The 13,242-nt window shown below is 47.1% G+C and overlaps 1 protein-coding gene and 1 non-coding gene across 5 annotated transcripts in view; both read left to right on the top strand.

Annotated features, from left to right (window-relative positions):
- Positions 1–13,242, top strand: part of ERG (ETS transcription factor ERG) — a 247,546-nt gene that overhangs the window by 58,750 nt on the left and 175,554 nt on the right. For 2 of the 4 annotated variants that reach the window (XM_072969239.1, XM_072969246.1), the window contains exon 2: positions 10,895–11,004. The gene's annotated coding sequence lies outside the window, so the exon portion shown is untranslated. Of the gene's footprint in view, positions 1–5,269; positions 5,356–10,890; positions 11,005–13,242 lie in introns of those variants that run through there. The other 2 variants (XM_072969242.1, XM_031685407.2) reach the window with 2 other exon arrangements.
- TRNAI-AAU (transfer RNA isoleucine (anticodon AAU)) lies at positions 7,548–7,620 on the top strand. The gene has a single exon. It is a non-coding gene; the product is annotated as a tRNA-Ile (tRNA).

Below are 13,242 nucleotides of genomic sequence, written 5' to 3'. Positions count from 1 at the left end.
TGCCACTGACTCGCGGCTGTGAAGGGCTGGCTCAGTCAGCTTGGCTGCTGCTCACCCCAGAGGGCTGTCTGAGGCCCTTCCTACGGCTGTCTCACCGTCCACCCTTCCCTGCTGCCCAGGCCTGCTTCCTCCTTGCCATCCACAGATGTTGATCCCACAAGCACACCCTATGGAATGCCCTCCACCTTTATCTCCAACTCAAGTTCGCTTCCCTGGGAAGCATCCCGCCAAACCAGTTAACTGGCAAAGCTGAGCTGCAGGAGTGGACACCCTGCCTTTACTGCCCTGGGTATGAAATTCACACTCACTGGAAGCACTTGCTCTTAAATGATCTCTAATAGGTAATTATTAATGTGATTCCAGTGGACAAAGTACTTCAAATTCACAAGTCCTCAAAACTCATTGGAACTTCTTCTCCATAAACCATCTGATGCAGCTGAGTCAGTAGTTAGCATTTATTGAGGGCTTGCTGTGTTTCAAGAACTCTTCTAAGCTCTTTAAATATATAAAATATAAAAATAGATTATTAAATATATTACTTATATATTAAATATATAAGTAGCTATCACTATTGCATCCCTTATAAAGATGTGTAAATGGAGGCACAGAGAGGTTAAGTAACTTGCCCAGGGTCACACAGCTTGTCTTCTCTCACTCGTGAAGGTGTCACCATGATGTGGGAGTGTCTGGAAGGGAGTGATGGGGTTGTCTTGGGTTCACACAGCCTGCTCAGCACCAAGGGCAGCTGGAGTGTTTTCTGGGCCCCAGGCCCCAGGTAGATCGAGAGCAGTGAAGTGGTGTGGGACCAGGGTTTCATTCTCCAGAGCAAGTAGCAGGCTGGTGGTCACAGGAAGAAAAGGGAAGACGGTGATGTTAGAGATTGCAGCTGAGCTCTCCTCCCGGATCTACTTTACTGGTGTCTGTGCAGCTTTCCTCTGCAAGGCTCTTGGTTCGGCTGCCTTTTGTTTTGGAAAATGCTGGTGGACAGATGGGGTGGAGAGTGGGTGGTGTGATGTCTGAGGCCACACCACGTCTGAAACACCAGTGAGGGGAGCATCTGCTGGGAGGGTACCCACGACCAGCTCAGCCTGAAATAACATTCTTGAGCCTTCCTAAGAAGGCCACTGCAGCTAGGTGAGATTTTAGGACATCGATTCAGAAAATAAATTGCCTGCACTTAGCACTTCAGAGACATCTAGTAAACTGAGGGAGAAGCTGGGAGGCCTTAAGGCTAATCTTTGCATGTATCCGTATGTGTGGACTTTTTGTCTTTGGGACGTGAATTAGTTCTGAGTGACCCGTCCAAGTGTAACAGCGTCCAGCTCTCTAAGGGAAGTCTTCCCACGCAGCCTGGGTTTTAACTGAAAGAGGTTCATGGATCTTGGGAGGGGGCCCTGCGGTGGAAATGACTCACGGAAAGGGTTCAGGGAAGCTTGCCTCCTGTTTGCCTTCTCTGCTGTTGAACCAGCGTGTGGCTTTCCCTCCACTGAAAAGACAGCAAGGCTCATGGAACAAGTAGAGGCTGGGCTTGAATTCTGAGTTCCAGTCCCTGCTCGTCCACTTCCCAGATCTGTGGTCCTCGCAGACCTCAGCTTCCTTATCAAACGATGAGAATGGTGATAACCCCTTTCCAGCCGTTCTCTGTAAGTGGGTGGACCGATTGGTGCCACCAGAGGCTCTGCGATCTGGACAACGAATGAGGCCGTGACTCCCACCCAGAGAAACAGCAGGTGCCTTGCTGGGTGAATTGGCTCCTGATGCACTTGTTCTTTACATGAAAATCGAGATATTCCATCTGCTCTAAAATGAGAGAGCCAGCCTGGAAGATTTGGTCTCGGGACAGCAAAACCTGGCCATACTTCAGAGGCCAGCAAAGAGAAGTCCAGGTCCTCGAAAGCTCCTTTCCCAGCAAGAGGGGGAAAGGGCTGGAGAAACGTTCTAATTGTATCTCGTGAGTGCTGCAAATGGAAAACTCAGAGAATTTCCAAGCCAGAAAAGAATCCCAGAGCAGCGTGTGGGATCAGCTCTGCCTCCCAGGAGGGCGCCCACCCACCACCCACTGGCTGAGAAGTGCCTTTCCATCTCCCTGCCGCCCCCCTCACGGCCCACATCTTAGCATCCCCCCACCCCGCCCCGGGAAGCTCTGATGTTGCTCTGCGCCCTGGAGAAATCCAAGGACAGTCCCTGCCTGGGCCAAGCTCCGGGGCCCCCATCCACCTTGCCCAGCTCCACGGGTTGGGACTGAGGCTTGGGGCTGGAACAGAGTGCCCCACCTTCATCAAGACCCCGCTCTCCTGCTTTCCACCCTCTCTCCTTCTCTCTTGCCCTCACGCCCCGCTCCTGGCGTTTCTGCTCACCCTCCATCGTCCTGCCTCCTTCCTTACCGGCTGGACCACGGCAGCAGCCTCTCCCTCCCTGCACTGAGCCGCCTCGTGCATCTTCCCAAAAGCCTCTTTGAGAAGCTCCGTTCCACGGATGCTCAGCAATCTCCAGCTGCTTTGTTCAGTGTAAGGGCGAACTTCGCGGCGTGTACTTCTGGGCGCTCCCGATGGCTCCGTCCAGCCCTCTGCGATCCAGCCAGCGTGCCCAGCGCCCCCACCCCGGGCTCTCCCTCGTCTCTGCTCTTCTAGAACCTCTGCCTGAGGGACCGGCCCAGCTGCTCTGCACACCCTCTCTCCGAGGCCGTTGCCCTGCCTTGCAAAGCCCTCCTCAGCCGCCTTGGGAGACGGCAGGGATGATTTAGATGTTGTTATGCTGTTGACAGAGGCTTTTTCTCCCCTGTCTCGGTCAGTCCTGCCCCGCACCCCTTCATGGATGCATCTTCCTCAACCGCCTCGCACTTGGTGGCCCGTGTCCCTCATTTCCGCTGCCTGAGCTGCCCTCCTCTCTGCGTCTGTACACATCTTCCTGTTTTTCATCAGCTAATTTAAATCCTACCACCCGGAGCTGAAGCTCCCTTTCCTGTTCCCTGAGCTGTCTCGGTGCTCCTGACTGGGGCTGGCAGTCCCCCCTTACTCTGCACTGTGCAACGTTAGGCCACATGCTAACGCCCCTGCAAGGTGTGTAGGCTCTCTGGGAGCGAGAGACACACCTGGGAACTTTCTCATCCTACGTGCCCCCTGAATACCTATTCAAGGTCTCGGCGATGATGCATTTCATGGAAAATTCTGTACTGATGGGATGCAAAACTGTACAGCCAGGGGCGTGTGATAAACCTCACGTCTTGAGTGTCAGTGAAGGGCATTTGTGGCGAGGCTGCTGATTTCTACTTAAATATATGAGAGGATTAAAAAGCCTTTATTTCCACACTGTGTCCAGTACAAATGAGGCGATTGTGATGCAGTTCTGTTAAACTCGTCAAAAGTCAGTGGACTCACAGACACAGAAAACAAACTTAGGGTTACCGGGGGGAAAGTGGGGGTGGAGGGATAAATTAGGAGTTTGAAATCTTCAGATACTAGCTAGTATATGTAAACTAGGTGGACAACAAGTTTCCACTGTAGAGCACAGAGAACTATATTCAATATCTTGTAGTGACCTATGATGGAAAGGAATACGAAAACTAATATATGTATGCCTATGGGTGACTGGAACATACTGCTGTATACTGGAAATTAACACAGCATTGTAGACCGATTATACTTCAATTAAAAAAAAGAAAACAAAGTCAGTGGAAATGGAAGAGCCAGTTCCAGTGCTCCTGGTGGTGAAATACTCATCCAGAGGGGCCAAGTGTCTCAGCCAGGCCAGTGGGCGCAGAACTAATTTCATGACGAGTTCGAGGTTCTTTGAAATTTCTCACTCTAAGAGCGTTAGGAAGCCTTTCCCAGTTGGTTCTCTGTAAGTATTTGGCAGTTTGTTTTTTAACAACAGGGCAGTGATGGCAGATACCATAGAGACTTGCCTGCATTATTGGCGAGTCTCAGTATTTTTTCCATTTTTTTTTCTTTCTGCCTTTACGCCAGCAGATTTTCCTTAGGAGAACTTCTAACTCTCCCTCCCTGCCTTTCCATACTATATTCAGAATAAAGACACCTGCCTCCTCCAAGCATCAGAATGACACCGACAGCAGGAATTTCATCTCAAAATGATGCTCTGTAATATTCTTTGGCTCCCTTACATGTGCTCTCTCTATTAATGCAAGTTATTTTTATTTTTATTCTGTTATAGATCATCTTGCCACGCAGGGATTTTGCATTTCTTAATTATAATATTGAGGTGTTAATACAACATTGATTAATTGAACCAGCAATTAGTTATTTTGTATGCAACCTCTAAAGCAATGATGCATGAACAGTGTTTAAAATTTTTTTTTCTGCCCAGTGCTGTTAATTTAAAAATATGAAGCAGACTTCATTGTTTGCAGGGATGGTCATTGATGCATGTGCTTTCTCTAGGACGTGCCCTTGCGATTGTATCAAGACAAAATTCATGCTGAACGCCAAATTTGCTTCTCACACAGACTTTGGGATTCTGTTCTCAAAGATATGTTTTGTTTGATGAACTTTCTTAGAAATACACAATGTTCCTTTAGTCTGTGGCCTGCTTGTCAGTTGTCTGCTGTTATAAAATGACTAAATATTTATGTTTTTCCAGTTGAGCTTAGGGGGAAAAAAAAACACAACTCTGGTAAATGTGTTTCCTTTAACAGAGGCTCAGTGTGAAACAGGAGAGAAGGAGTATTTATGGTTGTTTTCCGTTTCTTGATGTCACCCGCCTTTCAAGCGCAGCCTGTTTTCCTTCAAATGTCCCGTGTTTACTGGGTACCTCGAGGCAGGCCGTGGTCCCCAGACTGAGGTCGGCGGTGGGGCTGTTTGGCCGCTGTGTATTTTGTTCTGGTGGACACGGCAGCACATCTCCTGCCCTGCCAGCAGCTTGGTCAGCCTGAGTGCTGTCATGTGCGCGTGGCTGCGCCGAGAAGGAAAGACAGACCCAGCGCTGGTGCTTGGAGAGCATCACGGGCCCCAAAGGCGCGTTCATGTCTAGATTCATGCTGCTCTCTCCATGGAAAGAACCCAGGAAGAAGCATGAAGGATGGAGGTGGATTTAATGCTGTGAATGGTGAAAAGATCGACCCTGAGAGACGAAGTGAAATGAAACAAAACAACCACAGAAGAAAACAAAACAAAACGGACGAGCCGCGTCCGGGTGTGGCCGTGACTCGGCTCAGATGTGATTCATGAAGACTTTCGCCGTTTTCTTCTGGCACAACTGCTCTGGGATATTTTTCCAGCATTTTTCTATGATGGGGAAGAAAAGGAGCCCCTTTGGGGAATTTGAAAAGATGCCAAGAATTGCCTCACTGCGTTCTTAGCTATAGCGGATCACGCAGCACAGGGATTTACAAGTGGAAACGTACGTGCACACTCACGCAGCGGTGTCAGCTTGAGGGGAGGTGACCATCAACAGAGCACATCGGGCTACTGACCGGGTTCGGGAAGCAGCTGGGCTTGTGCGGAAGCCATTTGAGAGCGCTCGCTGCCGTATTTTTTGGCTTTGGGACTCTGTCTCCTTAGTTGTCACTCTCCCCGCAAGTGACATTTCGCGGGGATTCGGGCACTAGGAGAGCGGCTGGTTTTGGTTGGTCTTCACAGACTTCCTCTGCCAGCCATCACCCCGTTACTTCCCGACAGCTGCAGGGCCCTTTTCTCTGCTTGGCTCGGGAGCACACGTGTGGCTGGGCTGGCACCTGCGGTCTTGCTAGAGAGCTCACCTGCATCTCCGTTCACCTCTGGACTCAGGGACTTCTGCTGGTTTCCTGAAATTGCCCATGATAGGAAGAGTTACTCCACAGAAATTGTTGAGCGCTTCATATCAGAGGTGTCCCCCGTGGAGAGCCGGTTGCTAGCCATCCAGTAGCTCACCATGTCTTCCGAGGCTCTGCGGTCCCTCCCACCTGTCAGAGCTGAAGTCGCGCCCTGGCCTTTCCTCTGACTCTTCCAGTCTGGACCATCCCTGTTCCTCTGTCTCTAGAATCTGTCTCTACTACAGCAACACTCTTCCCTCTATTCTGCCCATAAAGATCCCTGCTTTGCTCATCCTGAACAAACCAACTAGACGAACAAGATAAACCTTCTTCTAGTTGGGCTGTAAGCTTCTTGGCGGGCAGGACTGAGTCCTCTGCGCTGAGGCATCCCTCGCTGCTGCCACTTTCTGAAACACGTAGGCATGCAGCAAATGTTGGGCGAGGGGATACCTTAGTCTTTTCTCCTTGAACTACTCTCCCCTTTTCTCTTTTTGTTGTAGCCTGTGTTGACTTTCACATCTCTGCCCAGACTTCCACTCCTGAACCTTTGCAGAGTGGCAGATCGTTGGAGGTCACACAGAGGTTTTGGCTTGTCGAATTCAGTGCCTGTTTGTCAACATGTGTGGTTGGTTGGTTGACTGAATTTCTCATTCTTATTCAACTGTCTGCAGATTGATGCTGTGACGGTTTCTGCTTCGCTGAATGCCCTTCCTTGGCATCCAGGACCTGGATCTTTTCTAGCTTTCTTCTAATTCTCTGACTGCTCCTCCTTGTGTTCTTGGCTGTCTAATTTTCCTCCTTCAGTCTCTCAAATAGTTCGTGTGCTGTTCTCAATTGTGTTCTGCTTACATAACTCCCTCATGGGAGTTATTCTGCAGCTGGGGGTTAAACGAGGCAATGGGGGAGTTAATATTTATGATTTTTTCTTTACAACCTTATCTTTCCCACTAGACTCTGAACTTACAGCAAAGCCCACCCCTAGTTAGTGCTTCTCAGTGATTGCACCTGGAGGAAATGGACTTAGTGCATATTGGATAGATAGATGGATGGATGAATGGTGGCTGACTGGCTGGCTGGATAATAGATGGATGATGATGAATGGATAATGGATGGGTGAATGGATGGGTAGATGGATGGATGATGGATAAATTGATAGATGGTGGATGGGTGGATGATGACGGTTGGGTGAATGGATAGATGGATGATGGATGGATGGATGGAAGAACAATTTGAATGAATGAATGGATTTGAAGGGCAGGTTGCACTTAGATCATGGAAAGAGAAAAATAGCAATGTGACTTCTTAATTTTAGAGACAAGTCGTCAATATTTCTGAGCTACATTCAGAGAGTAAAAGACACTCTGTAGTGTGCCTCTCCCAGGTACCTTCATACTTTCGCTCCCCTGTCTCCTCTGCCTTCCTTGCTCTCCTCTGCATTACCACCCAGTGAGTACTAAGTGCCCATGATATACTCACGCCTTTGAAGAGGCACTGCTGTTCCACGGTGCTGGGCGGGACTGCTGCCTCCTTTGCACTTCTCTTATGACTCTCACCACATTCTGCCCACAGTCAAGTAACTAAAAGTGCAATTCTCCCATCAAACCTTTTTAGTGAAGGCATATCCTAAGTTACTCCAGTACCTGGACACTCAATACATATGTAGATTGAGATAAGCCACTTATCTTGGTAAGAGTTAATTTGTTTCCCAAGTCTTAGATATAATGTTGTTAAGTAGGGAGATTTATGGGCTGGGCTAACTTCTGGCAGATGATTTTATTTTAAAATTAGAGCACAGTTGGAGGGTGGATATAACTCAGTGGTAGAGCACATGCTTAATGTGCATGAGGTCCTGGGTTCAATCCCCAGTACCTCCATTAAAAAATAAAGAGAAAGAATTAGAACAGGAAAGTGTATTCAGCATGTCTGTGTTGGAGGCAGATAGTGAAAGAGGAAGGTGACTCTTTTGAACTTAGACACTGGCTAGACAGGATGCTCTGTGCCTTCAGATTTGATTAATTCTGCTCTTCTACGTTCCTGAGCAGAACCCCAGGCAGTTGCCTTCATTTATTCCCAGACATCGCAGCATGTTGGTTTCATCCTCAAGCTACCTCCTCTCATGATCTTGAGATGGCTGTCACAGTTCTGAGTGTCACACAGACGGGACAGTATCACATGACCTTTGTCAGCCAAGAGACTTTCTCCAGAAGTCTTCTAGTCACTTCCCCCAGTGTTGAGTTGCCCCAAATTATGTCACATGCTCATCCTTTAATCAGTTGGTGGCAAGAGGAAAGGATGCAGTGATAGGATTTATAGGATTTAGCCCTGAAACTGGGGCAGGGTCAGCCTTCCCCAGGGCATATTGGGAGGTGGGTGGGCTGCACACCCAAACGACGTTGGGTTTCCTCTCTCAGGAGAGGGGGCAGCCAGTATGTCTGCTGCCTTTGTCACCTATGTGGGCGGGGCTATAAACGGACCAACGGGCGCTTCCATGGCTGCTCACCATGACCGTGGGGTGCATGCTGCCCTCTGTTCCTGGTGTCAGGAGTGGGACAGAGCCTTCTCACAAAGGACAGCTGTTGTTCACTCAAGATCCTGGTGTTTTCTGTCAAGAAGGCAGCTCTTCGGGACATCTAGTTTTCCATCTTTCCAGGAGTTGACGTCCGCGTATGAAACATTCACTGTTGCTGAGACAAGGTGGCCGGGAAAATCTGTGTGTAGGGAGTGCTCCTTGTCTGGTGGTTTGGGGAATGAGGAGGTTTCACATACCTGAACATACAATGCCTTGCATGTGTCCACTTGGCACTGCCACAAACTCTGTCTCATTGGACTTGCACCATCTCTCTTTTACCCACAATTTGCAGATGGGCAGATGGAGGGTGAGAGCGGCTACTGGCCACTGGTGGTCAGTACCAACCCGGCTCTGAGTCCAGGTCTCTCTGGGCACCATGGCTGCTTTGCAAATGAAACCTGCCCTTCAGGTGCTCACGCGTGTTTAGCTTTGACCATTTGCAATGAGAATTTTCCAACTAACACAGTCATGTGTGTTCTTCTGCCTCTCACTGCTCAGAACATGGGGCTCCCTAGATCATCAAATCTGGGGGGATGGGGCTCATAGCAATTGACCATGGCAGGGTTGGCTCCCAGGTTCCTCGATTTCTGCTTTCTGCAGGACCAGGGGCTGTTCGGCTGGCTTGAGCAGTTTGCTCTCATACCAAAGTTCCCAAATGGCTGTGTTTTTGGAGTTCTTGCACAATGTTCTGACTTTTTTGCTTTGATGGGGCTGGCTGTTACCTCATGCGGCTGGTAGCGTGTCTTTCTCTGGCAAAACTCCCCTCTCCCCAGACTTTGTGACATTTTTTTGGATCCTTTGTGGCTTCTCAGCTGTGTCATGGATAATTTACATTGTCAGATAAATACCTTCTGAATAAATGAACTATTAATAACACCATAATGCAAATTTAAAAATACCATTGCACATACTTAATAGAATCTTCTCTGGGCTCTGCTCTGGTCTTTAAGTCAGATCCAACAATATTCCATCATAAATCAAGTTGTTCTTTTGGCATAGGAGAGGTTTTGGCACAAATGTGTACTATAGGATGACACAACATAGGAAATTTCAGCCATGCTTTTTAGCCCTCATCCTCTTTGCAGCAATTGGAAACTAAATATTGTTTTAACCGCTTGTCCGTGGAGAGCATTTAACCAAGTAATAATCAATATGGGCTTTTGGATTTAGAAAAAAAGAAATTTGGCAACACCTTAATTAACTCAAGATCTGTGCAGCCACGCAAAGCAGGACCTAATTCACTGCTGTCCCTGCCTTCGCTGCTGAGTGGCCTGTCACCGAGCACGGGAGGCTCCCACGGCTCCAGGAGGCTGGTTGGTTATCCTACATCAGTGTGAAGAATGCACTTTGAAATTGTGTTTAGGATTATACGATCATTTATCAAGGTGAATATTCTTGGTCCTGAAAATTTGTAAAACGTCCACAGTTACAAAGAAGAAAGTAAGACACCCTTGAAATTCATGCTGGAAACTCAACGACCACTTCCGGTAGCGAGTTCATGTGCTTCTTCAGAGTCTGCCTCCTTCTCCTTCTGTCTTCCCTCTTGTCTGTCATTTATCTGTTTTCTTTTTCTTTTTCCTATATTGGAATCAGACTATATATATGGTGTTGTACCCTAATTTTTTCCCAAGAACTTGGGTTTTCCATATCCTACCAAACCCTTTGCTCCACCAGTTGGGCAGTTTGGATTAAATGCCTTGAAGTGCAAGCCCACGGCCTTCAGGCTGGGGGCCTCCTGGGTGGAGTGGGAGCTCAGCTGGCCTGTGGAACCATTTATAAATAGTATTGCCCATTGCAAATATTGATTTTGATTCAATACTTAAGGCATTTTATAATTTGAAAATATTTTCAACTGAAACAGTTGCCATTTGCAATTTGTCATGTTGTGAGGATTCTGTTAAGTGTAATAAATATTATGGGGTTGGATATTTTACTTGGAAAGTTGCATGAGCACAAAAATTCCTGTATCTCCAAAAAAAAAGTGATTGGATTTTGGAGTTATACTGACTGGCATTTTCTAAGAAAGATTTTTTGTTGTTTTGGTATGGTAGTGCTCGAATCTCTTAAAAAATGCACATCCTTGAAACATCTATGAATTGAAAGAATTGTTTCTTTCCTGGGACTAAAACAATTTCTAATTACAGTTCTCAGGATGTTGAATAAACCCCGTTACTTTTTGTTTGGAGCCGAGAAATGTGCTAAAATAAATGATCTGGAGAAACTATTATTACTAAAGCTGGGGGCTGTAAGGGAAGGAAAACATTTTCAAAATATTTTCTTTGCAAAATTAGATGTGGGCTTCAGTACGTTTGTTCAGGCTTGGCCTTCATCTCATTCCTACTTTTTGCTTCATAATGCTGCACTTCCATTAGAGAGACGTTGCCACGACTCCCACCCCCTCACTTTTTTTTTTTTCAAAGGGAAGGGTTTTAAGTTCATTCCAATTTTAAGTTCATTCCCCTTTTAAGATATTTAAAAATAATGTTTAAGGGATAGGTTTTGCTGCTAAATGTACAGTTGATCCTTGGTTTAAATATTTGGAAAAAAACAAGGTTTAATATATTTAAATTCTCTTTCAGGTTATTTCAAGATCTTTGAAGACCCAAGAAAAGCCGTGTTGACCAAAAAAAAAAAAGCAAGACAAATGACTCACAAAGAAAAAAGATGGGGAAGCCAAGGGCAATTAAAGGTAAAGCAGAAAACCCAGATAATTCCACCCCCCTAGTCCAGAATTTTTTTTAATATAAATATATGAGTATTTTGTATCTTTAATATTTGATATTTGTGGTCCCAAACCTCCAAAGACTTTTTCTTGGAACCTTTGATGTACTTTGAGGAATTATATTGGTTCCATTGATTCTTTGCCCAGCACCCTCTGCCCCAAATAAGATGCCTCTTGCCCAGTATTACCAGTTCCTGCCCCCAACACTATAGAATTTTTAAAATCACTGCTTTCTAAGTACTGCAGCCATCACGACTCCTTTTTCCACCGCCTTCTACTTTCTTCTGCTCCTTCCAAAAGAATCAAAGGGCCAAGGATGGTGTCTATAGATCTGTGCTTTTACAATGATTACATTTTTCTGTCCTGTTGCGAGATTTGGCTTGTAGTTATGTTATAGTCATTTTATTTGACTTCAGTCAAAATCTCATTTCGAGAGGCACACACAGAGAGTGAGTCTCTGCATAATGAATGCAAAAAATAAATAAATACAGGTAGGGGATATCAGCATTTTGTCTACAAAACATGCCCCACAGTTCTGCAAGACTGTCAGACTTCCCTCAAAAAAGCACTCTAGGGATGGGAAGAGATGATAGTGGGGCCCACGTAACACTCATGTGGCTACAGAACTTGAGTCTCTCCTCTGCTGAAAATAAGCCAGGAGAGGTGAGTAGACACTGTGGTGCCTGGGACGTGCCTGGAGCAGAGTAAGAAACAGTGCAGTTAAGTCGGATGTGGTCCCTGAGGCCACGCCCTGTCAGGGCCTGGAATCTTCATCACATAAAATATGGAAAATAAAGGTGTATTAGTTTGCAGGGCTGCTATAACAAAGTACCCCAGGCTGGGCTTAGACAACAGAAGTCTATTCTCTCCCAGCTCCGGAGTCTGGATGTCTGAGGTCAGGGCTGGGGTGGGGCTGGCTCCTTACGAGGGTGTGAGGGGGAATCTGCCCCAGACCTCACTCCTTGGCTTGTGGACGGTCATCTTCCCCCTGGGTCTTCACTTGGTCTTCCCTCTACTTATGTCTCTGTGTCACAGTGTTCCTTTTTTTAAAAAAAAATGGGGACACCCGTCATATTGGATTAGGGCCTGCCCTGATCACCTCTGTGAAGACGTGGTCTCCTAATACGGTCACATTCTGAGCTACGGGGAGTTTAGACTCTAACACACGAAGGGTCATGTGATTGATGTAGATCAGCCCATGCAGCAGCGACTTGTATTTGTTGGAGAAGATAAGCTTGTCCTACTGAAGTTCAGTCTCTTATTTTTAGACAAATGTAAAGGTACATTTGATTCCTCGTACCTCCACCTCCTGCTGGTCTCTCTGGCTTACTTGTGGGGCGGGCAGGCACCAGGGCTGGGACTAGGGTAAGCCAAGCGGGGCACCACATTTAAGGAGGTTCTCCTTCTCATATGCTGATTGTGCACCTGCAGGAGCCCGGGAGGGAGCACCTCCTTAAATCGTGGGTCCGGGGGTAGGGGTCTCCCTTGCCTCCCCCTTCCTCCCACTCCATTTGGGAGACTGCTGCCTGGGGAAGAATCAGACCTGTGCAGTCCTTAGGGTAGGCTTCGCTGGTGATGGACCGACACGCCTCACACCCGCTCTTCTAGAACGAGTGTGCCTAATGATGAGCCCAAGCCGTGAACAGATCCACTGTGATGAGCTTACACAGAGCCACTGTGCCTGGAGTGTCTTCACTTAATGACCGGTTAGCTTCAAGTTAAAAATTCAGTTTTGAAAATTAAGAGCAGAGGGAAAAATTAACGGTTTATTTCTTGAGAATTGTTTTTCTCATAATCGCAAGATTTTATGTAGTATCAAAAACGTTGCTTTCCTTACCATAATGCTTACCACTTAATAAGTGTTTCCAAGTGCCTCGCTCTGGGAGAGGCTTCTGAGGCAGCATTCAGTTTAATCTTCACAAAGGCCTTATGGAGTAGGCGGGGGAGGTTAGCCAGAGAGTGGTTCTATTTGGGCCCTAAGCGGTTGGAAGAGCTATTGGCCAGATCTTGTGTTCACACCTGTGTAAATCGCTAAACATTAATTTGGAGGTGGTAACTGAGGGTGATTTCCCCTCCTGATGGCAAATAGGTGGTGTCTCTTCCAACACCATCAACCAGTCTTCCAGCTCTCCAGCACCAACTGAGCGCCCTACAACTTGATTCAATTCAGAGTTCGCGTCAGACCCCGCAGGCTGAAGACTCCAC

Source organism: Vicugna pacos, chromosome 1 (assembly GCF_048564905.1).
Source record: "Vicugna pacos chromosome 1, VicPac4, whole genome shotgun sequence".
Taxonomy (NCBI): Eukaryota; Metazoa; Chordata; class Mammalia; order Artiodactyla; family Camelidae; genus Vicugna; species Vicugna pacos.
Note: the sequence above shows the minus strand (reverse complement) of the source record. Positions and strands in the feature narration are given on the sequence as shown.